Below are 26,984 nucleotides of genomic sequence, written 5' to 3'. Positions count from 1 at the left end.
CATAGTTCTCACTGATGTTATTCTTTGACTAAACGTATCCTTCCAGGGTTTCACTGCTTTATTTATACTTGGGATTACCTAGGATATTGGGTAACCTAAAGAAGATAATTCTGGGATGATTTGGTCCAATTACTGGTGGAGCAGTTCTGCGACTTATACTCTTTCAATAAAGAGTGTTTTGAATGAAAGTACTCAAGAACTAACAATATTTTTCCAGAAGTTTTTACAGCAAATTCATGTCACTTTTTGTATTACGATAGAATAAATTTTGCTAAAATAAAAAGCACTTATTGGGAGCTTCATAGATTTTGTTTTGCTCTCTGAAACGGAATTCCATCAAATGGCATGAAAGTTTAGAAATGTATTTGTTATTTAAAGCAATAGTGATTGTATTTTATTTATGAGTAATGTTTTTTTTACATGTAGAATCCCTCAGAGGCCAAACCTCTTTATTGTGGTTTTGCTTTGAGTGTTACCGTAGATGATGCTCAAGTAAATGACTAGGAAACTCCTAAGAACTTGAGAACTTAACTGGTGAAGAGCAAAACCAAATTCAAGTTTACATCTGATGTATTGCTGGGAATAATTATCTTATAATGAAATGCATTTCAGTTTCTGCATGTTTTTAAAAGAATCTGACTTATCAACTTTTTGGAAGCATGTGGGAGGTTTTGATTTTAAAAGCAATAGAGATGTTTTTTCAGAGTTACAGATGATGACAGTGAAATTCAGTTTTTTAACAGATCTATTAAATTACTAAAGACAAAATATTTCAGGAACCAGGATACTTATCTCTTATCTTTAAGGGTTTTCGTGTAATTTTTTGAGGTCTCTGGTTGAGTAGGATTTGAACACAGATTTCCAAGATTGGAGGACTTAACACTCTTATTAAAAGTTGCGATACCTTTACGTGGCCTTTTTGTTTCATCTTGGTTATTGTCAGTGTTTTGGTGTTTGAGATCTATTCTTGAAGCCATCTTTAATTGGAAAACAGACAACATTTTGGCTTTCTTAGGCTAGAAATGGATTTCATGCGGTAAGGCGACTTTCAACAGGTCTTCATCCAGGGGTTATGAGGTGTAGAAACTGTTGGTTAATTTCCCTGCCATACTAGTTATCGCTCTGTGATTTTCCTGTAATTTTTTTGGTACTTCAAAGATTTAATACTTTTTGTCTTGCATAGTTTTAATTAGATGACAGTAGAAAACTTGTTGGGTTTGGATGGTGAGTAATAGGCAAAAATTTGTGATTTTAGAATAACTTTTAAAAATAATAAAAGGGTTATGTTAACTTGCTGGCTGGCGTAGAAATTGGTTTTTATTGCTCTGAGCTGGTGTTTCTTATTCATATTATAACAAGAGCCTAGCTGCTGGCCTAGCCAGTGGTCATTTTGGAGTTTGTTCATCATTTTTGTCTTTATTGCCATAATCTACCAAGTCAAGAAGGAAGTCAGAGTTTAATTAGTAGTAGGTCCAGCAGGACACAGAACTGTATTTACCCTTTGAGGATAGAATTGGTGTCACTTAATTTAATGAGGAGAATAATAACTCTTACCCAAAGAGCATTTATTAAATTCCTAGGATGTGAAAGATACTAGTCAAGATTGTTGGTGAGGGGTGGGGGGGGGTTGGTTAGAAATGCACAAGGATGAGCAGAATCCAAGTTTTAAAGGCTCTGAGAGAGGTATAAATAAAGTGCTGTGTGGGAGATTGGAGCAGTCTGGCTTGGGGAATCAATTAGGATGCCTCCTCCTCCTTCCCATTTCTTCTGAAAAGGGAATTGATTTCTATAAGTTCACCTGCCAACTTTTCATTGTTATTGCCATGTGTACTTTATATGTTGAATTCTCCAGGTAGATTCATGGAAGTGATTCATAAGGTCTTTTTTCTTACTGGAGCAGCACAGAGCAGAATGGAAGGAGGTCAGATGCTCCAAAGGAATGTGTTAAGGGAAGGAGGAGGATATACTTAATAGGATACTGACGTTCAGGAGGAAACAGTGGTCTATATTAGATGTGTCAGTTATATGGAGGGTCTCTTTGGGTCTTAGATACATTCCTTTTTCTAACTATATCATCGCACTCTGCTCCTTGTTGGTGATTATTGTATTGTTTTATTGAGGTATGATTTACATACTGTAGAATTCACTAATAGTAAGTGCATGATTCATTGAATTTCAGCTATTTTAAAGATTTGTGCAACCATCACCACAAATCAGTTTGGGAATATTTCCATCACATCCTATGGTTTTCTCCTGTTTGTTCTGTGATACAACTTAAAAACATGGAGGGGTTACCTGCTCCCGGGAAGGTTGCCTCCTCACCATGCTGAGAGAACTCTACCCTAAGCCTTTCAACACAGGAAATAAAGGAGTGTATATTTAAGGTGGCTGTGGGTGGGGAGGAAACTCTTTCCCTTCCCTAGGTGATAATAGGAGATAGATAAAGTAGGGTTTGCCAGTCTCATGAAAGATGATGCCATCAGCTTTTAGAATGAAAACCCCCTGCATATTAACAACTTTACTTAACCATTTTGTTAAGTGGAAGTTCTTGAGTGTGAGCAGAGTAACTTCCTAGACTCGGTGGTAGATTCAATGTTCTTTGCTTCGGTCTTGCTACTTCTCTGAATCTAATAATGTCTTTGTTGGAAATAAAGATTGCCAGGGTACTGCTGCAGCAGGGGGAGCTCATTCGTGCCTCTTTGATCATAGTGCTGCATTTTGACCCTCAACTACTGCTTAAATGACACTCACTTGAAAGTTGGTAAATTTTTGTGTTGGGTAATTACCATAGATTTAGAACTTGTGTAGTCTTAAGAGCCAGATTTTATTGTGATACTGGGTTCAAATCATGTTTATTTGCATACCATCTCTGAAAAGTTTTTAGAGCTTTTGCAGACAGAAGTGAGGAAATACTTTAGATGTGTAATAAAATTATGTCACTTAAAAAAAAAGTTGGTACTCAGGATGCTGAATTAGAAGTTGGTATTCTGTTTTGTTTGGAAAACATTTCCTTTGTTCTGGAACTCCCTCATCTTTTTTTTTTTTTTTTTTAATTTTTTTTAAGATTTTATTTATTTGACAGAAAGAGAGATCACAAGTAGGCAGAGAGGCAGGTAGAGAGAGGCTGAAGCAGGCTCTCTGCTGAGCAAAGATCCTGATGTGGGGCTCGATCTGAGGCTTAACCCACTGAGCCAGCCAGGCTCCCCGACTCCCTCATTTTTTGTAGTTTTTAAGTTTGGACATTTCTCTCCTCAAGTTCAGGTAGCCTGACAACTCAATAGCCCATGAATAGTCATGAAATACTTTAGAAGTTTTAGGGGAAAACATACATACTTAGCGAGACGTGAAAGTTCTGATCTTGCTTCAGAAGTGCATCTCCCGGAGATGATAATTTTCAGGTAAGAAACTCCCAGAAAGCAGGGGTGGGGTGTACCTAACCTGGAGTAGAGCCAGGTTTCTTTCCTATGGTTTCAGATCATCCACCACCGTGGTTTTTCTCCTTAGGTCACGTGGGTTTTACTGTAGTGTTTGCCTTTCATAAAATTTCTCCATTAAATCCATGGAAATAATACATTATTTATAAATATATGTATAAACATTTACATTTTTACATTTATAAATAAATGTATAAATACATTAAATACATGGAAAAATTACATGTCTTCTGAACCATCAAACTTTACCAAACCTTTTGGCCTCAAAGCTGGTAGGTTTTTTAAAGATCACTCTTATCCAGAAACGGTGATAATTTATTTTGTATTTGCTATTACATTGAACTTACTGATTTATTGGTACTGACTTGATCTTATGTATACAGGGTGACCTTAAAGTAAATTACCTGGGTAGTTGTGGTTATTTGACAAATTTTTTATTGAGCACACAGCCAAATGGGCTCTGGTGTACAGTGGTGGAGAAACAGACAAGGTCCTTGTTCTCATGGGGTTTGAAATACTATGGAGAAGAAGAGAAAATAAGCAAGTAAACAGAAAAATAAAATAATTTTGGCCAGTGGCAAGTGTTTTGAGAAATCAGAGCAGAATGTTGAACTGCGGAGTGATGAGAACTTCTTTCTAGACAGTGTTAAGGTACACATTGGCCTTTTTAGGCAGCATGCATGCTCCTTTCTTTTGGAGCAAGGGATCGTTACTTCTGTAGGTTATTTCTGTAGCCCCTGCCATTTAGCTCATTGAGTTGGGGACAATTTAAAGTTGAACCTTTGTATACAGGCTAGTTAGCTTTTCCTTAGTTGCCTGCTATATACTGAGGCCAGGCCAGCTAACTTCTCAGTGTATCCTGTCAGTTACTGGGATGGGAGGTTGGAGTGGATTCCTCATGAGGCATACATTTATCCTGTGCTTCTGTCAGTGCTGAAGAAATTCCAAGATTAATAACTATTGGTAAACGGCAGCTACTTGAGGAGGTTGTCAGCACTACCTCAGTTCATTAGAACTTCAGGTAATAGTGGATCCCTAAATGTCTCCTTTGCAGTCTGAACATTCTTTGCAGTTCTTTGCAGTCGGAAACGTCCTGCAGTCTTTTGGTTCTCATTTTCTCTTTGGCTCTGTCACCAGGGCCTTTTTGTTTGTGGAGTCTTCTTCCCCCTCAGGAAGTTCCCTCCTTCTTTTTTAGGTAAGGAGGGCTTTGTTTTTGTTTTTGTTTGTTTTTAAGGTTTATTTATTCTTTTAAAGATACTTGTTTATTTGAGAGCCTCTCCGCAGGGGCAGAGGGAGAGAGAGAATCTTAAGTATACTCTGCACTGAACCCAGAGCCAGACTGAGGGCTCCATCCCAGGATCCTGAGATCATGCATGACCTGAGCCAAAGTCAGGAGTTGGATGCTTAACCCACTGAGCCACCCAGGCACCCCTTTAAGTAAAATTTTTGAACTGTAGCATATGTACAGAGAAGTGCACAAATCAATAAGCAAAAGCTTGAGGAACCTTCACAAGGTAAACACACCATGTGACTTGCACCCAGGACCCCAGAGTCTATGATACACTCCTTTTTTTTTTTTTAAGATTTTATTTATTTATTTGACAGAGATCACAAGTAAGCAGGCAGGCAGGCAGAGAGAGAGAGAGAGAGAGAGGAGGAAGCAGGTTCCCTGCTAAGCAGGGAGCTTGATCCCAGGTCCCTGAGATCATGACCTGAGCTGAAGGCAAAGGCTTTCACCCACTGAGCCACCTAGGCGCCCCTATGATACACTCTTGACAATCACTTCAGCCACTGTTCTTGCATGTTTCTGAATTTGGTGTAAGTGGAGTCATCCAGTTAGATGCACTCCTGGGCCAGCCTTACTGAGATTCATCTGTGTTTGTGTGCATGGGTCTGAATTTACCAGTGCTGCTGTTTCATCCTAAGACTATTTTAGAGCTCAACTCTGCGTGTAGACCCTTACACATTCTAGAAATAGGATATCTCCTTGGTATCTTTTTATTACCTACATACTTGAACATAGGTGTTTTCTCTCAGCTGTAGTGTAAATTCACACATCATTGAGTGTAAGGATAAAGGCTGGTGTGTGGAACATTTCTACAGTACATAAATGAAGTAAACTTTTGCTTCATCAGTTGTAGTGTTTTATCAGTCATTTATATTTCAAGTCATTGGTTAAGTAAATAAAAAATGCCTGCTTTCAGGGAACCTAACATGTTGAAAAGGCGAGACAAAGATCTTCAGTGGTGTGAGGAGCACCCAGTGGTGGTAGGCATGGAATAAATGAGTACATGGTAGAGGTAGTTGGTCTTTGTGGGTATTTGGGAAAGGCTTTACTGAATCTGGGATTCATGATTCTTAGATATAGTTTGTTGTGCAGGCTGATACAAGTTAGTAGTTTGCTCCCTCCTACATCCTTTTCAGCTCTTCCTTCACTTCAGATGTCATCCACACCTTTCCACTTCTCCCCACAGGCTGGTAATTCCCATTTACTGTATAATAACCGTCACCAGCCTTATGCATCCATGCTCATGGCAGTCAGATCCAACTCTCTCTGCTTGGTCCACTTAAATTACCTCCTAGTTCTCGTTGCCTTTAAGATAAAGTTCAAGTACTAAGCATCACAAGGGGCTTCTGATTTAGTCCTTTCAAGTCCCTTTAGGATTTCTGCAAGCAGACTGCCACCAAACCCCATCTGCCCTCCACATATAGCGCGCGCGTGTGTGCTTTCTGCCAAACTGCTTGTTTCCCAGGCATGACCATGATACCTCATTTCCATACCTTCACACCTCTGGATTTTCTCTGAAATGCTTTTCCTTCCTTCTGTGTCCTGCCTCACTACTGTTTGTACTAGATGTCTCAGGAAGCCTTTTCATCACTCCAGTCAGGTGTAGTTCATTATTAACACTTGAATTGTATTTTTATTTGATTGCCTCCCCCTCCAAATCATGTATAACTCACTTAACACTTGAACAGAATTTTTATTTGATCACCTGTTATGTTTTTACTTGTTTTACCTGGAACATAACACCTGTTATGTTCTACCTTTTTTAAGGGTAGAACCTTTAAAAAAAAAAAAACTTACTATTTTAATTTGAGAGAGGGGGAGGGATGGTGGGGACAGAGGGAGAGAGTTTTAAGCAGTCCCCATGCAGTCTCAGAGCCCCATGTGGGGCTCCATGTGATGACCCTGAGATTATGACCTGAGTGGAAACCAAGAGTCCTATGCTTAACTGACTTGAGCCACCAAGCTGCCCCCCTGAGGTCAGGGCCTTTCTTTTCACAGCTTTATTTTTCTTAATAATGTAGTGCATTGCCTGGCACTGACGGGTTCAGTAAGTGTATATGGAATAGATGAAGATGAGTTTCAATTGGAATCCCCCTTAAAACTGTTCCAATTAGTTTAAAAGTTTTATGTAATAAATAAGCTTTCATATTGGGGCTTGAATCCTGTGTGTGTAACGTTACTAGTTTAGGGGAAAGTTGTCTTTATGAAGTATGTCCTTAAAAGTAATATACCTGTTTTTCTGGTTTTGTTTTTCTAAACATGTGCTGGAAATTAAACACAGAACTTGAGTCTTGGACGCTGTAGGGCAGTGCATTTAAAGTACTTCCTGGAGTGGTTTGGAGCTTCAGAGCATGAGCACATTTACCTAAACAATAACTCTGATGATTCCTGATCCTTATTGGTTGCCCATTTGGTTATTTAAGCAGCCAAAAGTCTTATAAATCGGATAATGAAGCAGAGGATCAGTCATGTGCAAAATCACTTTTAAGGAACTAGATGGGTGTGCATGTAACCTGGCATCTAAAAAGTAGTTTAGAAATGGGTACAGAATGTGTTGGGTATTGATGCAGAGGTTATGCTGTCCATCATGTAAGTTCTCTTGTGTTAATATACCTATAAGTTGGAAGTTGTGCATAGAGTGTATTCTGTTTAGTAATCTGGATTAATTCTGTTAATCATTCACTTCATTTATTTAGCTTTAATTTCAGTTCTATGCAGTGATTGACTGTTATGTCAAAGAAGAATTGTCAATAAAGAGTGCAAGAAAACTGCAGTGTTAGTCAGAAATCATGAATAGTTGAAATCAAAAGGTAAACAAGTGAAATTTTGACTTTTCAATAGGATTAGATAATGCTCTCTTTCCCTCCCTTTATCATTTTAGAAAAACTATTTAAATGATCTTTTGGTTGAGAAAAGAAACAGGTAGAAGGGATATGTTTTTAAAAAAAACTTACTTAGGGGGCGCCTGGGTGGCTCAGTGGGTTAAGCCGCTGCCTTCGGCTCAGGTCATGATCTCAGGGTCCTGGGATCGAGTCCCACGTCGGGCTCTCTGCTCAGCAGGGAGCCTGCTTCCCTCTCTCTTCTCTCTGCCTGCCTCTCCATCTACTTGTGATTTCTCTCTGTCAAATAAATAAATAAAATCTTTTTAAAAAAAAAAAACTTACTTAGAACTTTATAATTTAAGAGCATTAGCAATACATTTTAAGATGAAGTAGCTTTTAGGAGGGACAGGAAATTAAAGGTGATGTAGGATGCCAATTTTATCAGCCTGTATTGGACCTTAAAACCTATTGAGTACTTGGTGGTTAGTCATGGAGAAAATAAACCTGGTGACTGTTTCTAAGAAGAGATCAGATTTCATATATAGGGTATAAGATTTTTACACTGTTCATTCTTTTATAGAACTAAAAGTTGTTTAATAGCATAAGTCTGCCGGAATATTCAAGGTTTCAAGAAATAAAAATTCAGCTGAAACTACCTTCAGTCAAAACCAAACAGTTCTATTGTCTTGGGGTGCCTGGGTGGCTCATTTGGTTAAGCATCTGCCTTTGGCTCAGGTCATGATCCCGAGGTCCTGGGAATTGAGCCTCATTGGGCTCCCTGCTCAGGTCTTACTTGGAGGAAAATGGGACACTTACACAGCTGGATAGGAAGTAGCTACCATAGTAAGACACCTCTGTAATGGGGTTAATACTCAATGTATTCACTTTGAATTTCAAACTTTAGTAAGCATGAAGGCTGGAACTCTGTTTATCTGGTACTAACCCAGCCTTTTATAAATTTTTATTACACGAAGGAGAGAGATTATCAGTGCATTGGTAAAACTTAAAAATAACTGATGTAGGGTGTTTTCCTGTATCATTACATATTGTCATGATTCTCCTTTATTTTGGTTGTGAAGGTGGTAATACATGCTTATAAGAAGTTAGGGGACAAAACAACATAAAGGTCACTTTTTTTCTGCCATACAGAATTGTTTTTATTTGACCAATTTATTTATTTATTTATTCCCTGGACCACAAATATTTGAGTAATTATAGTTTTCCAGGTGCTATTTAATATGCTAGTTCATTGAATTTTCAAAGTGTTGTAGGTTGTAGTTCCATGTAGGAATGGGAGTATCAAGCAGTGTGCGATACAAAACTAATTGAGTCTCTGGTTTGAAAGACATCAGTTCTGACCTGTTGGTTTTATATGGTTCATTTTGGGTTTTTCTTCTAAGGAAATTTTTTGTGATCACTTCATGGTTTTATGGATTCCTTTTTGTAGGAAATAAAGCTAACATCCAGTTTCCAGTTTTTTTTGGGGTTTTTTTTTACTTTGGGGGAGAATGAAAATATATCTTTGAATTCTTAGTATCTGTGGCATGATTAACTTTGCCGAAGTCTTAAATGAAAAGAATAAGTGTGTAAGGCAATCCAGATTTAATGTTTTTCTGTTAAATTTGTTTAATGTTGTGGTTCTCAAACTTTAGTATATATCAGAATGCCCTGGAATGCTTGTTGAAACACATTGCTTAATTTCTGGCTCTACCCACCACCTTCCGGTTTTTTTGTTTTTTTTTTTTTTTTAAGTAGGCCTGGGGTAGGGCCTGTGAATTTGCATTTCTTAGAAGTTACTAGGTGATGTTAGTGCTGCTAGTGTTGGTCTAGGGAGCACAATTTTGAGAACTATTGGTTAGATGACCTTCAATTCTAAAGAGAAGCCAGCCATGTTTCTTAATGAAACTGGGGAGAGTTTTGATGTTAGAGAAAATTTATGTCTTGACATTTCGCAGTGAATTTAAGAGAAGTGATCTACATTCATGTTTTTATTTATTTAAAATATTTTATTTGTCAGAGAGAGAGAGAGAGAGTGAGTGAGCAGAAGCAGGGAGAGCGGCAGGCAGAGGGAGAAGCAGGCTCCCTGCTAAGCAAGAAGCCCGTTGCAGGACTCGATCTCAGGACCCTGGGATCATGACCTGAGCTGAAGGCAGTTGTTTAACTGACTGAGCCACCCAGGCATCCCCACATCAATGTAGGGATGTACATGAACTTAGAGCTGGAATTAGAGGCGATTTCTTAATAAATAACATTGTGTCTAGTAGAAGAGTACTTATAAATTGGGGGACCATATCAACTAAATTTGTGTCTTCCACACTGAAAAATCAGATACTCTCTTGGGCTATTAATATGTGTGTTGGATTTCAGACACATGTATTTTTAAAAAGCTATTTTTTTTGTAACATATGTTAGAACCAAGTTTGACAGTCAGTAAACTAGTGTTTCAGTAGAATGTTGGCCAAAGAATATGAATAGGTAGTCAATAAAAGAATTACAAATTAAGGCAGGAAACATGAGAAATGTATAACTTCTATTACTTAAATACAAAACAACATTTTTGGCAAGTTGAATTTTAAGACTAAAAATTTTTAGTCTAGGAAGAAATGGACATTGTAACAGAGCCTTGGTGCTAGATAAGTTGCTTTAAATTTTCTGAAGGCCAGTTGGTATCAATTCCTTTAAAAATATTTGTACCTTGTGACCTAACATTTCAACTAGGAATTAGTGTTTTCTGCATGTAAAAATTTCTGTGTAAATACATTTGTTACATCATTATTATAACAAAAAATAGCTGCCTGGCTGATGAACTCATTAAGTGTTGGTAGAGTGCTACATGAGGGGCAGGTCTTTTGCTAAGACCACAAGGATCTGTGGCCCAAAAAGTGGAGTTTCATAGTAATTCTTGCTGCAATTAAAAAAGAAAAAAATGCCTACATAGAAGTCACGGAATTGATTAAAAACTATGCAATAGTTCTAAATATTTTGCAGCTCTTAAAAATGTCAGCTTTATTTGTAATACCCTAAAACTAGAAATAACCCAAATGTCCTTCAGTAGATTAGATGAGTGGTACATCCATACCAGATGGAATATAACTCAGCAATTATGAAGGAACAAACTCTGGATACATACAACAACTGATGTGGATTTCAAGGGCTTGATGCTGAGTGAAAAAAGCCAATCTGTACAGGTCACACACTTTAGGCAGCCATTAACATTTTTCTAATAACAAAGTTAGATTAACAGGCACCCAGCGGGGTGGGAGGGTGGTTGTGGCTATAAAAGGGTACTGAGAGGGAATGTTCTGTGTTAATTAAATCTAATTTTCATTGTGGTGGTTGTTACATGAATCTACACATGTGATAAGGTAACCTAAAACGGTACACATGCGTCCCAATGGCAGTTTCTTGGTTTTGATGTACTGTAATCCAGAGGATGCAATCCTGTCTGGGAAATGGTGTGCAAATTATATGGAACTTCATACTGTTTTTGCAACACTCTGTGAATCTGTAATTATTTCAAAATAAAACGTGAAGTTTTAGAAAGAATATATAATAAAAGGAAATGTTCACAGTATTAGAAAAAAACAAGTTTCAAAATGATAAAACATGATCCCACTTTAATATTTCACACCACTTAATTTAATATATTTACTTGAAAGTAATAAGTGATCAAATTATTCTGAGCAGTAGCATGATGGATTCTTTTGGATTCTTTTGTGTGTGTGTATGCGTTTTTGTAATTTTTGTGGTTTAGATGAGTTGGTATCACTTTGGTAGTTGGAAAAACCAGTATTCATAATAAGTTCTAAAAATCTAATTCTGGAATGTTGAAATTTAAATAACATTTACATTGAGATTGTAAAGTTTTGTTTATATTGGTTATACTGATTTAGCATTTCAGTAGCTATTAGCTGAGATTAGAGAATATATTTAAAACATGTTGTATTTGTAAATTTAAAGCTGTTTTTTGCTCTTGGTATTACAAATGTCCTGTATGATGTTCTGACTCAGTGTTGTCCAGTGTAAGTATATACATTGCAAGCTACATGAAATTTTAGGCTTCATTAACCACAGTGAGAAAGTAAAAAGCAGGTGAAATGATTATTTTTAAAGATTTTATTTTGTTTCTTTGTCAGAGAGAGAGACAAGGAGTGCATGCACAAGCGGGGGACAGGGTGGTGGGTGGCGGGCAGGCAGAGGAGGCTGACCAGGCTGAAAGGAGAAGCAGGCTCCCTGCTAAGCAAAGAGTTGGATGCGGGATTTGATTCCAGGACTCTGAGATCATGACCTGAGCTCAAGCTTAATTAACTGAGCCACCCAGGTGTCCTTTGGTGAAATCATTTTTAAGAAAGTTATTTCATTTAATCAGTTATATCCAGAATGTTATCATTTCAATATGTAATCAGTATAAAATTGCAGTGAAATATTTTACATTCTTTTTATCATACTATGATAAAAATCATACTGTGATGTGGTATGCATTTTACAGTTACAGCATAACCAAGTTCAGACTAGCCACCTTTTAAGTGCTCAGTAGCCACATGTGACAACCATATTGGAGAGTAGTAGTTGGCATTGAGAGCCAAGGCTTTGGTGTCAGACCTCAGTTTGAGTAACACCAGCCATGTCATTTGCTAACCTGGTAACCTTGGGCAAGTTACTCTTGTGCTTTGTGTTTCATTTGTGAATAATAACTTCTCCATAGGGGTATTATAAGGTTTAAGTAAGAGAATGTTTGAAGGAACTTGGCACTGGACCTAACACAGAACACATAGTTAAAAGTAATGAAGCTGTTGATGGATTGTATTGTATTGGATTGAATGACTCATCAGACTAAAGGCACAACTGATTTCTTAATAATATTACTAGTGAAAAATACATAAGTAGTACATGAGATAGTCTTTGTTTTCCAGAATTGAACTTTTAGGACCTGAGTTTTAAATGATGATGGAATAAAGGGACAAATATTTGAGCACTCGTGTGCAGGGTATTTCACCAGGCACTTGAGCATTTAGACTTTAAGTCTCAAGATGATATTCTCAAGTACTATGCAGTTGCACTGCACTTTACATTTATCATACTAGTTTTTTGTCTGTTTTTCCAGTGTAACACTGGAATTACAATTCTGAGATAGAGTTGGTTTTCCAACTTTCACAGTTGAGGAAGTTGAGACTCAGAAAAGTGAAGTAACTTAGTTGATTTCATACCCAGTTAGTAGAATAGAAGAAATAGAAAGGTGACATAATTAAATGGACAAATTAATAGGGAACCAAAGTGTTCTAACTGCATTCTTTTAATTTCTTTCCTTCTTCCTCTGCTGTCTCAGGGGAGGACACTTTTCCAGGGCCATTTAAATTAGATAAGGGCAATAATATAGTATCTACTTTGTTTAGAATTATCCTGATTATTAGCTATTATTAGATATTAATCATCTCATCCATGATGAAAAAGGTTAATGTAAGCCTATTAGGTTAAGCGATTTATTTTGCTTGTTGTGATGTTTCTGTTTATAATGTTGAGTTTTTCTCACTCTGTCTCTTGATGAAAATATACTCATGAAAATGGCCTGAGAATATGCAGTATAATACTGGTGACTGTCTTAAAATCACTTTTCAAGTACTGTTTATTACTTTACTCATTCAGAAAATTACACAATACTTTGAAAGAACATGGCATGCCATCATTAAAATCAGTAGTCAGAGGCAGCATTGAGTTTGGGAATGATTGACTCTCCCAAGGCAGTGGTGCCTGGACAGGGTCTGATACAGGAGCACATACAATTAGGCCTTTGGTCTCTGTGTTCTAATGTGTAGATTCTGCTTTCCAGTGTATGCATTGCTGTCTTTATTTGTGTTGGTTTTTTTTTTTTCCCTCCAGTTAAGGAAATTGAAGGAGTCACAAGTCTTCTAATTTGTTGTTGAGTACTCTGGAACAAAATGTATGACAGTGAACTTACCATGACCTATACTTTTGGTGTACATCATTGATGTTTGTTTATAATAGCAGGGATTGCATTTTGGTGCTCAAGACAGGAGTGATAATAGGGGGAGGTGGGTAGGTAGAGTGTTCTTTGCCTCTTTCTCTCCCCCATCCACCAGCCTCCTCCTTATGTGCCTGACAGTGCCTCTCTTCTTGTCTGCTGAACCTGTAAATGTATTAATGACACCTCATAATTCTTTATGAAGAACTCATTTCTGATTTTGGTGAATCTTAGCAACAGGAAATTCTGTTAGAATTCTGTTAGAATTTAGTTAGAGTGGTTTTTTGTTTGTTGTTTGTTTGTTTATTTGTGAGGGCTATGGAATGTGGCTCTCCATCCAGACTAACTGAAATTTCATGTAAGTACGTTTCAGAAATTTTTGTTTTTTCTCAGTGCTTTAGGATGTCTTAAAAGTTTCAGTATATGGGTGCCTGGGTGGCTCAGTGGGTTAAGGCCCCTGCCTTCGGCTCGTGTCATAATCCCAGGGTCCTGGGATCAAGCCCCGAGTCGGGCTCTCTGCTTGGCTGGGAGCCTGCTTCCCTTCCTGTCTCTCTGCCTACTTGTGATCTCTGTCCAGTAAATAAGTAAAATCTTTAAAAAAAAAAAGTTTCAGTGTAACATTGTCTGTTTACTGCAATTATATTGTGAGTAAAGGTTTAAAAATGTCACATTGAACAATATTATGTGTGTGTAGATACATATGCGGGGTTGAGATTTTAAACCGTGGGTTGCAGTTAATTGAATTTCCTGAAATTCATGGAACTGGATGATTTCTTTGTTCCTCCAGTTATACTGTGATTTATGTCAGTTATGGCAGTTTCTAATGTAATAATGAAATATCATGATGCCAAATTACTTGTCTAAAGTTTATTGAAAATAATGTATTTGTAATGTGTCACTCCTCCACCCTCAGGATATTTATACATTTCAGAGTCTCTTAATAAGAAGGTTTTATCTGTTAAAACTTTTTGGCAAGAGTATGTGTAGTTGTGGGATGCTGGGTGGCTCAGTTGGTTAAACGGCTGCCTTCTGCTCAGGTCATGAATTCCAGGGTCCTAGGATCGAGTCCTTCATCGGGCTTCTTGATAGGCAGGGAGCCTGCTTCTCTGTCCCTCTTCCTGCCACTCTGCCTGCTTGTGCTGTATCTCTCTCTGTCAAATAAATAAATAAAATCTTTTTTTAAAAAAGTACGTATAGTTGAAATTTCCTTATTTAAGTTATAATTGAGGTTTTTATTTTGAAACCCTTCACTAATAGCCCTTCATTTATGGACTTAAAAATCTTTGTTCTTCTCTTTCCCAGTCTAAGAACTTAAACTCCTCACAGACTGACCAGATGACTAGATTCAGTTATTCTCCTATTACACATCTTTAAGATAAGAGCTTTCTGTCAAAACACCTGATGTGGAAGGTGTATTAACTACAGAAATGTCCACTACAGCCCTAGGGGTCTTCATAGTCTTTGTTGTTTAATTAAAAGAAAGACTCAGTGCTTCTCTTTTTCTTTTTTTTGGAAAGTGTATTACTGAAATAGTTAATACTGTGTTATGCCCCAAGGTAAAATTTGGTTCTATTAGAACAGGTGTACATTTGTACTTTTCTATGCTTACTATTTATTGAATGGCCGTTATTGAGGGAGTGATTGGAACACAGACCTAGAAGGAGCTTAATTGGGTAACAGGAAGAAGAGTGGGACACCTCATCAAAGTCTTCATCTGTAACCTGCACTCAATCTAATAGTAATGCTGATAAGGGCCAACATTTAACCTGCATTTAACAAATAGGCACTATATTAAGACTGTTTCATACATTGTCTCATTTAATCCTTTTAAGGGTATGATACATATATCCATTTTACAGATAACGAAATGAGCCTTAGAGTTTACATTCCCAGCTGGGTTTATATAGCACGGTTGCGCTTGACTCAGATCTTCTCCAACTTCACATTCATACTGTTTATAATAAACTTTTTTCTGAAAATGGTGATACCATCTCTACAGCCACCAGTCTATAGGCATCATTAGATACCAACTGTGGCAGTCAGATGCCAAATTCTGTTGTTTTATTCCTCCTGTATTCCTGTCACTACCACCTTAATTTAGGTCCTCATTATTTAATTTTTCAGTTCATTGTGAACTTCGTTAATTGCAAATCTCTACAGTACAGACCTGCACCTGGACTCTTGGAGTAGCTTTTCTCAGCCAGGTATCTAGTGATCTCTCTAGAAAATAGATAGATCGTGTAGCTCGACTGCCTAGAATCCTTGGTTGCTGCCTCATGGCTGCCTGATTGCCGGAGGAGGTATTGCCTTGTCTCCTTAAACGACCTGACCTGCGATACCTGTCATGGTCTGGCTCTGTGCTACCTACCAGCTCATCTTTGCCACTTCTTACCATGTGCCTTCTGGTCAAACTTGTGTTCCTCAGCATGTTCTCTCCTGTCACTGTGTTGCCTGAAGACGTTCTACCTCTTAGTTTTAGTTGGTAAAAGTCACCTTTAGATGTAAGACTCAGCTCATGTAAACTTTTGGGAAAACTCTCGATTCTTTTTTTCTGTGGTCATTGAAGAACTTTGTGCATTTCATTTTGTAGTGGAATTTCCTTTTTACATTTTGCCCCAGATTTAAATTTGAAGCCCACATGACCAAGGATAGTGCCACTGACACAGTTAAATTTTCAGAGGCAAGGTCTTAATGTGCTACAGCTTATGTACTCTTGGGTGTAACTTTTAAAAGTATAATCCATTCTTCCAATCTCTAGTTTTAAAATGTTTCCTTTTTAAAATAATGTCATATATTGATCAGTTTTTCTGCAAATAGGGTATGTCTATTAAAATTTTTAAAAAGCACTTGGCGAATGACTTGGAAATACTGCCAACATTTGTTTACTTCCTCTCTTTAGTTTTTAATTTTACTCTTTGTATAGCCTCTCTCTCTCTCTTTTTTTAAAAGATTATTAATTTATTTATTTGGCACAGAGAATGACGGTGAGAGAGGGGATACAAGCAGGGGGATTGGGAGAGGAAGAAGCAGCCCTCCTGCCAACCAGGGAGCACTGTGCAGGGCTCCATCCCAGGACCCTGGGATTAAGACCTGAGCTGAAGGCAGAGGCTGAGGGACTGAGCCACCCAGGTGCCCCTCTTTGCATAGCCTCTCACTTTCTATTTATTTGTTTATTTGTTTGTTTGCTTGTTTGTCAGGGAGAGAGCACAAGCAGGCAGAGTGGCAGGCAGAGGAAGAAGCAGGCTCCCCACCCAGCAAGGAGTCTGATGCAGGACTCCATTCCAGGACCTGGGATCATGACCTGAACCAAAGACAGCCGCTTAACTGACTGAGCCACCAGGGCATCCCTTTACATATAGTCTCTTAACATTAGCTCTCTTGATCATCTCCTTTTCAAGTTCATACCTGCTCCTCTGCTCACAGCTGAGACAACAGTTTATTGCAAAATAGAATTCTCCACAACCAGTGTCTGTTTTAAAAAGGGTCACCTCAGGAGAACTAGAAAATGCCTTTCTCTTACATTCCATTTTGTTCTGTGCTTGCTGGCTTAAGGTTTTAGAAACAGAGCTATCTTGAAACGTTTGTAAAACAGTGGCTAGAGTGGTCTAGATACAGTATGGCTTAAGGAGGAAAAGGATTAAAATTGACAAGATCATGAAGTCTGTTTTTCTTGGAAATTTTACAGCTGAATAGGACTCAGAATGACTGGGCTTCCCTTACTTAGCAAAGGATTTTCAAGAGGTGGGCTGGACAGTCTTTTGAATTATTAGTAATTTAGATACTGGTATTTTATCTGTTACTTTTCAGGATTGAAGTCCTAGGTGATCTTTCCCTTTGAGTTGGTACTGTTTTATAAATGAAGCCTCTTAATTGGATATTTCATCTTCTTTTTTTCTTTGGATTTCATTTGTTTATTTGACAGAGAATGCCTGTGTGCCTGGAATTGAGTGCAGAAGGCCGGGCTGGGGGGACGGTGGGGAGGTGGCAGGGAGAGGGGGAAGCTGGCTCTCCGCCCAACAGACCGATGTGGGGCTCAGTTCCAGAACTCTGGGATCATGACTTAGGCCAAAGGAGTCATCCAGGTGCCCCGTATATCAGTATTTCCAAAAATCATTGATCTAATAATAAATTTCATGAGAGAAGATAGATCTGGTGAGTTGGAATGTTCTGGTAAATAAGAATTTGTGACATTTTAAATTTGGTAACTATTAATAAGCCTTTAATTAATGGAACACAAACTTTGCGAATATTTAAATTCTCAGTGAAAATAGAGACTGATGCTGAACTGTGAAATTGGCTTCTAAAGAGATTTACATGCAACCTTACAAAATCCATACCTAGTTGTAAAAACATTTGCAAACAGGAAATGTCCTATACAAACATGAGTAAATTTAGTACACAGCAACATGTTGATCCCTAACTGGGGAACTTCTGCTAAATTTAGTGTTGGGCTTAATCGCATTAGTTAAACCAGCTAATGGTAACTTGATGAATCATTGTGATCCTCTTGTGGTTTTGAAAGGTGTATTTTCAGAATTAATTTTATTCATAACATGCTCAGAATATTGTATAAGGATATTTGCTTTGTTCTTCTCAGTGACCAGTATAATCTTTACTTTTCTGTTTTGTTTTGCAATCACCAGAAGTTTGCTTTGTTTCCAGTTCATTGATTTTTGTCAAGTAAATAGGTAAATAGGTCTAATTATTTTTTCTTATTCCTCTTTCCTTTATCCAGGCCCTCTAGTTTTATATGAAATGATGTTTTAGAAATGAGGGTTGTATTTGTTAACTCTTTACTTTTTCAAATGTCTTATCTCTACAGTGAAATTTACATTTATGGTAGTTTTCTCCAAAGTCTTAGTAATAGTATGTTAAAGTGGTGAAAAATCTTTGAAATTCTAACATAATGACAGACATATCTTGACTATTTTTGTGTCATTTTAACTTCTAACCCTAGTGCAAACAAATCAATTTTTGAGGAAAGAGGTGTGAGCTAAACTTACAACTGAGGCTTCATGGGTGGTATTTGCTACTTAGTCTTGCATCATAAAAAACTCTCTTACCTTTATGCAATTGAGCAGATCTATCTAGATTGTAAAAAGTAAGCTATAGAATGCGGTTTTCTTGTTTTTTTTTTTTTTTTAATTTTTTTTCTTTCCTTTAAAGAACAGGCTTTTGGGCTGATGGATTGTCCTTCAGAGTAGAATATTTGTAGTTTGCAGATAAATCAGACTTTTTCTATAGGTCCATTCTGGAGGATTATAATTTGGCCTTCAGTTTTGCAGATACTTGTATTAAATTGTGGACTACTGGGATGCCTGGGTGACTCAGTGGGTTAAGCCTCTGCCTTTGGCTCAGGTCATGATCTCAGGGTGCTGGGATCGAGCCCCACATTGGGCTCTCTGCTCAGCGGGGAGCCTGCTTCCCCTCTCTCTCTCTACCTGCCTCTCTGCCTACTTGTAGTATCTCTGTCAAATAAGTAAATAAATAAAAATCTTTTTAAAAAAATTAAAAATTGTGGAATACTATTTATTGTATATGAATGAACACATTTTTAAGAATTGCCACTTTAGAATCAAGAAAGCTATCTTGTTGGCCTCCTCTGCTTTGCAGCGAAGAACAGCTGATGAATGCAGAGCAGTTCATGCCATTTTCCACTCGAATTTATATGATTTAGACTTTGTTCATGTAACCCGGAAATTCATTTTAATCATTAGTTTAAACCTTTTTATCACCACTCAGCCCCAGCTCTAACAAACAAACAAACCCAAGCCCTGAAATGTAAAAAAGAAGGCTTCTGGCAAGTGATAGTTGGTTTCCTTTTCTTCCCTTACCTCTGGCTTTTCAAGATTCAGGGATTCAAAAGTGGTGAAAACAAGTCCCACATCTCCCTGTGTCCAGCCCCATAAAAACTTTAAGACGCTATGAAGCAAGAACGAGCTAACTAGAATGTTGATCTTTAAACTTAGCCTGGCTGTGTTTTTTTGCTGGATACTGGTATGGAGATCGGGAAGAAGAGTAGGATCTTACTCTTCTATAGGGAATATAAGAGCACAGTGACCCCAAAATTACATAAAGTTGTAAAGAACTTAGATTTATGAACTCTTGGAACCATCAGGAAAGCCACTTTATGCCTTGGTGAAACACTGATGGTACAGATTGTTTCTGAAAAGATGCATGTTATAATTTATGTGGTGTGTTGTGTGTGTGTGTGTGTGTGTGTGTGTGTGTGTAATGGTAATTACGGTATTAATACTAAATTTACAGCTAAAATGTTAGGCTCTAATTGCCAATTAAAATTACTAGGAATGAAGATAAAGCATTTTGAAAATACTTAAAGCTAGTGAGAAAATACTTTCCTCTACAAAAAAATGATGTATTTGTAGCATTTCTAGAATACATTCTCAAACAGAACTAAACAACTAGATCTGATCTCTTAATTTTAAAAAATGAATAGTAAAACATGTAGATTAATTTATACAGTAATGTATATTTTCTCTATCTGTATTAATCCTCTCAAAAAAAACCTAAAAAGTATTGTAATCAGGAGAAAAAGAACATCTTGTTATCAGGGTTTAATTTCTTTTAGCTTTATTAAAATTTAATTGGCCTGTAAGATACTCAGGTTTAAAGAATACCCTGGAAAACCACCACAGATAATTGTCATATTTGTCACCCTCCAAAATTTTCTCTTGCCCTTTGGTAATTCCTTCTACCCTTTTCTATCCCAAGTCAACCACTAATCTGCTTTCTGTAACTACAGGTCAGTTTGCATTTTCTTGAATTTTGTGTAACTGTGATTCTACAGTATGTACTTTTGGGTTTTCCTTTGGTTTCTTTAAATCAGTTTGCTTATTTTGAGATTCATCCATGTTTATTTTATCCCTTTTTATTGCTGGGTACTATTCCATTATATGCCTATTTTGCCGTTCTATCTATCCACGTGTTGATGGACATTTGAATTTTCAGTTTCTGGCCAATACAGATAGAGCTGTATTGTACATTCCTGAACAAGTCTTGTGTAGACATACACTTTCATTTTACTTGAGTAAAGCAGTGGAATCATTGGTGTTTTAACTTTGTAGCAAACTGCCAAACTCTTTCTTTTTAATCTTTTTTTCCCTCAGTGGTTGTGTGTGTTAAATTCCCAAAGCAGTGTGTGAGAGTTCAGTTGTTCCACATTTTGGCCAGCCTTGATATAGCCTTTTTAATTTTAGGCAAATAGAGGGTGTCCGATGGTATTTCATTGTGGTTTTGTATTTCCTAATAACTAATAAAGATTGTTATTTCCATATGCTTATATGCCATCTTTTAAGTTTTTTAAAATGTCTTTTACACCTTTTTAAGTTTGGTTGACTTACTGAATTGTGAGAGTTCTTTATTCTAGATTCAGATGTATGTTCTATGTATGTTTGTTTTCTTTTATAACTTTTATTTTTGTGTCATATTTAAGAAGTCTTTGCCAAACCCAACATTACCAAAATTTTCTCAGATTTTTGTAGTAGAAGTTTCACAGTTTTAACTCTTATGTCTGGGTATGTAGTCTGTTTTGAAATGATACTTGTATACAGATTTGTAAGGGTGAGGTAAGCTGGTTTTGGGGTTTTTGGTTGTTTTCTTTGTTTTTGTTTGTTTGTTTTTAACATATGGCCATCCTGTTATTCTGGCATCATTTTTTGGAAAGATTAGTCTTTCTTCATTGAATTGCCTTGGCATGTTGGTGAAAATCAATGGACTGTGTATTTGATGCTGTTTCTGGACTCTGTCTTGTTCCATCAATCTGTTTTGTCTTTACACTGGTACTATACTGTCTTAGTGTTGTTTTTTAAGGTCTTGAAATCAAGGAGTATAAAGACTACTAATATTTTTCATTTTCTTTTCTTTTTTTTTTTTAATATTTTTTATTTGTTTATTTTGAGAGAGAGAGAGAGAGCGCGCATGAGAGGGGAGGTCAGAGGGAGAAGCAGACTCCCCATGGAGCTGGGAGTCCGATGTTGGATTTGTCAGGTACATTTCCCTGTTCTGCATCTCCTGCATCTTTTAAGACAGTCATACAGTTTTTCATATTTAATGCTGAATTACATTGGTTGATTTTTGGAGTTTAAACCAACCTTTCACTCCTAGGAAAAATCCCACTCTGTATTCTGTTGGCAGTAATCTGAGTTAGATTATTTTCTTTCTAAAGAGTATTTGCATCTGAGTTGCCTGGGTGACTCAGTCTTTTAAGTGTCTGCCTTCAGCTCAGGTCATGATCCCAGCAGTCCTGCGTCAGGGACCCTGCTTCTCTAGCTCTCTTCACTCTCTTCAGTGCTCCTGCTCTCTCCTTATCTCTGTCTCTTGTCTCTCAGATTGGTCTAGCTTTCTTGCAACGTAGTTGGTTTTGTATTTAGACTGATGTGTCTCTCCTAGAATAAGGTGGGAACGCATAATTTTTCTTCTCATTTAGAGTTTGTATAGAATTGATATTATTTCTTAAGTGTTTGTTAGAATTCACCAGTGAAGCCATCTGGGCCTAGAGTTTTCCTTATGGAGGTTTTAACGACAAATTAAAGTGTATAGGAATATTTAGATTATTTGTTTCCTCTTGAATGAGTTTTGGCAGTTTGTGCCTTTCAAGAAATGTAGGAATTTGCCCATTTTACTGAAGTAAAGGTGTTGATAATATTCTCATATCATTCTTTTTAATACCTGTAGCTGTCTTGTACATTCTTGTACATTTATTTTAATACCTGTAGCATTTATTGAGATGTCCCCTTTCTTAGTCCTTATTGATGATTTGTGTCTTTCTGATTTTATTTATCTGAACAAGATTTTGATTTTGTTGTTTTTTTCTTTGTTTATCTGGTTTTCCCTTGATTTCAGATCTGGTCTTTATTTTGCTTATTTTGAGTGTCATTTGCTCTTCTTTTCCTAGTTTCCTAAAGTATTAGTGTGGTCATTGATTAGTGGACCTTTTATTTATTTATTTTTTTCATGTATAGGTGTTTGATGCTATAAATTAACCTCTCAAGTACTACTTTAGTTACAGTCCATAAAATTTGATAATGTATTTCATTTTCATTTGGCTCAAAATATTTTCTGACTGACCCTCTCTCTTTTGGCTGGTGCTTTATTTTGAATTGTTGCTTCATTTCCAAATATGGGAGAATTCCGGTTATCCTGCTATTTTTTTACTTCTAATTTAATTCTTCTGCTTATTAGATGGATTAAATATATAGAATTATGTCTTAAGGAATTGAGCCCTTTGTCATTATGAAATCACCTTTATCACGTAATTTTTTTGCTCTGATACTACTTTGTCGTGTATTAAGTAGATTGAACAAATGAATAGGGTTAGCATAACATACCTTTTTCCATGTTTGTGTCTTTATATTTGACGTGGATTTCTTATTATGCAGATATAATTGGGTTTCTTTTTTGTAACTATTGTAGTCTTTGCCCTTTTTTTTTTTTTTTTTAAAGATTTTATTTATTTATTTGAGAGAGAGACAGTGAGAGAGAGCATGAGCGAGGAGAAGGTCAGAGGGAGAAGCAGACTCCCCATGGAGCTGGGAGCCCGATGCAGGACTCCATCCCGAGACTCCCGGATCATGACCTGAGTGGAAGGCAGTCGTCCAACCAACTGAGCCACCCAGGCGTCCCAATAGTCTTTGCCCTTTTTAAAAAGACCATTTTCAGTTGTTCTGATTATTGATATGATTCATTTTAAATCTGCCTTGCTATTTGTTTTCTGTTTTTCCCATCCATCCTCTTTCTTCTTTTCTTCTGCTGTCTTTGGCTTAGTTGAGTTTGTTTGTTTTTTTTAATCCAGTTTATATCCTTTTTTCTTAGCTATAACTCTCTGGTTTTAGTTGTTCGTTTAGTATATGTCTTTAGTATATATCTAAGATTATCTTCAAGAGATACGCTTCTTTACATAGCAATTGACCATTGAACAACTTGGGGATTAGGGGGACCAGCCCCATATATAGTGGAAATCCAAACATAACTTATGAATCCCCCAGAACTTAAATACTTACAGCCTACTGTTTACAGGAAGACTTACCAATAACATAAGCAGTCAGTTAACGTATTATGTATGCTGTATATATTATATAATGTATAATGTATAATGTAGGTGAACTAAGTTAGAGAAAAGAAAATACTAAGGAAGTCATAAGGAAGAGAAAATACATTTACAATATTTTTGTACCATGTATTTTTTTTTTTAAAAGAAATCCACCTGTAATTGGACCCATGCAGTTCAAACTGTGTTGTTCAAGGGTCATCTGTAGTATAAGAGTAGAAGTATGCTGCCACTTTCCTGTACCTAGCCTTTCTGCTGTTAGTTCTGTTGTAATCCTCCCTAAGAGAATTTTTATATAGTCACTTATCTTTTAAAGAGATTGTGAAATATAATAGAAGAAATCTTTTCTATTTTTTCACATACCTACCATTTCTGGTGCTCTTCATTCCTTTGTTTAGAGCCAGATTTCCATGTGGTAATTTTTCCTTCTGCTTGAGGGACTTCCTGTAACATTCTTACAGTTTGGGTCTGCTGGTGATTGATTCTTTTGTTTTTTATTTCTCAGTTTTTATTTTGCTTTTCTTCTGATAACAACAGCTTTTTGAGGATACAACGCATATATAATACAGTTCATCTATTTAAAGTGTGCAGTTCATTAGTCTTTAGTATATTCGCAGAATTATGAACTGTGGCCTCATTTCATCACCCCCAAAAGGAATCCCCTGCTTTTTACCTGTCACCCTTCAGGGTGCCCCCACTCCCAGTGCACCCAGCCATCCCCAGTCCTAGGGAACTACTGATAAACTCTCTCTCTAAAGATTCAGGGTTCTGGGTATTCTGTATAAATGGAATCAAATGACATGTGGTCTCTTGTGACTGGGTCCTTTCACTACTATAATGTTTAATGTTGGAAACTTGTATGTTGTAGCATATATCAGTACCTACTCCTGTTCATAGCCAAGTAATATTCATTGTATAGATAAACAACCTTTTGGCTATTAATGAATAATGCTGCCATGAACATTAGTGTACACATTTTTGTATGGATACATGGTTTAATTTCTCTGGGATATAGACTTAGAATTGGAATTGCTGGGACAAATGATAACTCTTTAACCTGTTTTCCAAAGTGGCTGCACCATTTTATATTACCAACAGTGTATGAGGCTTCCAGTTTCTGTCCTTGTTTTGAAAGTTGTTTTCAGTGGGTATAGAATTCTAGGTTCAGTTTATTTCTTTCACTACCTTAAAGGTTGTGTTCCATTGTTTTCTGGGTTTCATTATTTCAGATGAGTAATCTGCTGCCATCCCCCCTTTTTTTCTTTACAAAGTGTGTCTTAGTTGCTTTTAAGATTTCTCTTTATCACTGGCTTTTAGCAGTTTGTGATGGCCCTTGTTGTTTTCTACATGTTTCAAGTGTGTAGGGTTTGTTGAGCAGCACTGTGCTTTCTACTTAAAGCCTATAGGCTATTGGGAAATAAATAATGAACATTTTAATAAAATGAGCTAATGTTAAATCCACATTCATAATGACTATAGTTATATCTGGCCAAGAAGAGCTAGAATTCTTTGAATTGCCCTGGGCTACTGTTTTTCCTCCATGGAAAAACTTCTTTAGATTGGACCTTAGAGATGATTTTTTCCAGTCATTAAATCCAGGAAAACTAGAATCCAGTGAGCTTAAGTGACTGGCGCCAAGTCATGAAACAGGTTAGTGGTAGTAGAACCTGGGCTAGACTTCTGGATTAGTTTTGTCCTCTTCTGCCAAGCTGTATCACCTTTCTGACAGACCAAGCATTAGGAAGATGATAAGAGGCATTCCTCTGTATGCTGCAGTATGAGTGCTATAATGCCTTAGATTTTACGGTTTCTTTACATTGAAGATTCAGAACTGTGGTAGGCACGTTTGTATTTCATAATGAAATAAGAACTGTTTCTTCTCAATTTCCAGCTCTCGTTTTTCTCTATGTAAAGCACTTCTGTGAAATACTCTCTGTTACAGTCTGAACTATCTTAGACTTCCAGTACTTGGGTGTTGTCATAGGAAGTCCTATGATTTGGTTTGCATGACAGGGAAATTTGATATGAGGGGATTCAGGTGTGAATTATCTTTCTCTTGATTTGATTTGTCTGCCCACCTAATTTCTCCCTGTGGGAGGGATGTATGAATGTGGGTGGTGATTTGTTATTCTTGTTACCATCACATGCATAGCTTTCCCGAAGATTTCCTTTGCTTTTAGACTCCTTTCATTTGATTATTCTTCTTGGATGATTTTCTTCATAGATGATAGTGGAGGTCCTATAGTACTTTGGCAGAGGTGGAGTACTTTACATGCTTTTATCCTTTTTGAAGTTTATGTGATTAGCTCTACAGTACTGTGCATTGGAAATACTAGATTGTCTAGTCATATGGAACATTTGGTTGTCTTTGGAGTTAAGGTTTGATCAGTATGGTAATATGAGGCTTTTAGAAGTACATGATGAGAGGAGTTGTTAGGGAAGTTTGCATTGAGTTTGGAAAACTGAAGTGTTAAAATATTTTAAAGAAAATACTTAAGGTCAGGCGTACTGAGGTATTCACATACAATAAGATTAATCCTTCTTGGTGTACAGATCTGTGAATTTTTATGAACTTATTAACCCTGTAATTACCATCAAGAATAATATTTGCATCATCCCCAAGAAGACCATTTTGTTTTTCATCATCAACAGTGTAGAAATCCCTGCCTGTGCATCCTCAGTATTTGACATTGCCAGTTCTTTGTCTTTGTTTTTGTAATACCAGTATAGTAGATTTTAGTGGTCTATCATTGTAATCTTAATTTGCATTGCCTTAATGACTAACAATAAGTCTCTTTTCATGTGTTTTGTTTTGTTTAAGATTTTATTTATTTGACAGAGATCACAAGTAGGCACAGAAGCAGGCAGAGAGAGAGGGGGAAGCAGTCTCCCTGCTGAGTGGCCCCATGCAGGGCTCTATCCCAGGACCCTGGGATCATGACCTGAGCCGAAGGCAGAGTCTTAATCCGCTAAGCCACCCAGGCACCTCATCTTTTCATGTGTTTTTACATGAATCACCCATACATCTCTGTGATTTTACATTAAATCACCCATATATCTCTGGGGAAATGACTATAGATTTTTTTTTGCCCATTGCATTTATTACTCAGCTTTCATACAAGTTTTCATATATTCCAAATAACAGTTTATTAGATACGTATTTTGTTTATTTTTTCTCCTAGTCATTGACTTTTCATTTTCTTAATGGTGTCTTTCAGTGGGAGAGGGAATTTGAAGAAGGTGGTCAAAAGGCACAAATGCCAAATTATAAGATAAATAAGTACTAAGGATGAAATGTACGGCATCATGACCATAATTCTGTTGTATGGCATATAGGAAAGTTGTTAAAGGAGTACATTCTAAGAGTTCTTACCACAAGAAGATCTTTTTTCCT

General features: G+C 36.9%; 1 protein-coding gene and 1 non-coding gene across 2 annotated transcripts in view; both read left to right on the top strand.

Annotated features, from left to right (window-relative positions):
- The window catches only part of RYBP (RING1 and YY1 binding protein), an 81,011-nt gene that overhangs the window by 2,074 nt on the left and 51,953 nt on the right, over positions 1 to 26,984 (top strand). The window lies entirely within an intron of this gene.
- On the top strand, positions 10,308 to 10,457 carry LOC131826243 (small nucleolar RNA SNORA62/SNORA6 family). Its single transcript, XR_009351495.1, has one exon. It is a non-coding gene; the product is annotated as a small nucleolar RNA SNORA62/SNORA6 family (small nucleolar RNA).

This window comes from Mustela lutreola, chromosome 2 (assembly GCF_030435805.1).
Source record: "Mustela lutreola isolate mMusLut2 chromosome 2, mMusLut2.pri, whole genome shotgun sequence".
In the NCBI taxonomy this organism is placed as follows: Eukaryota; Metazoa; Chordata; class Mammalia; order Carnivora; family Mustelidae; genus Mustela; species Mustela lutreola.
Note: the sequence above shows the minus strand (reverse complement) of the source record. Positions and strands in the feature narration are given on the sequence as shown.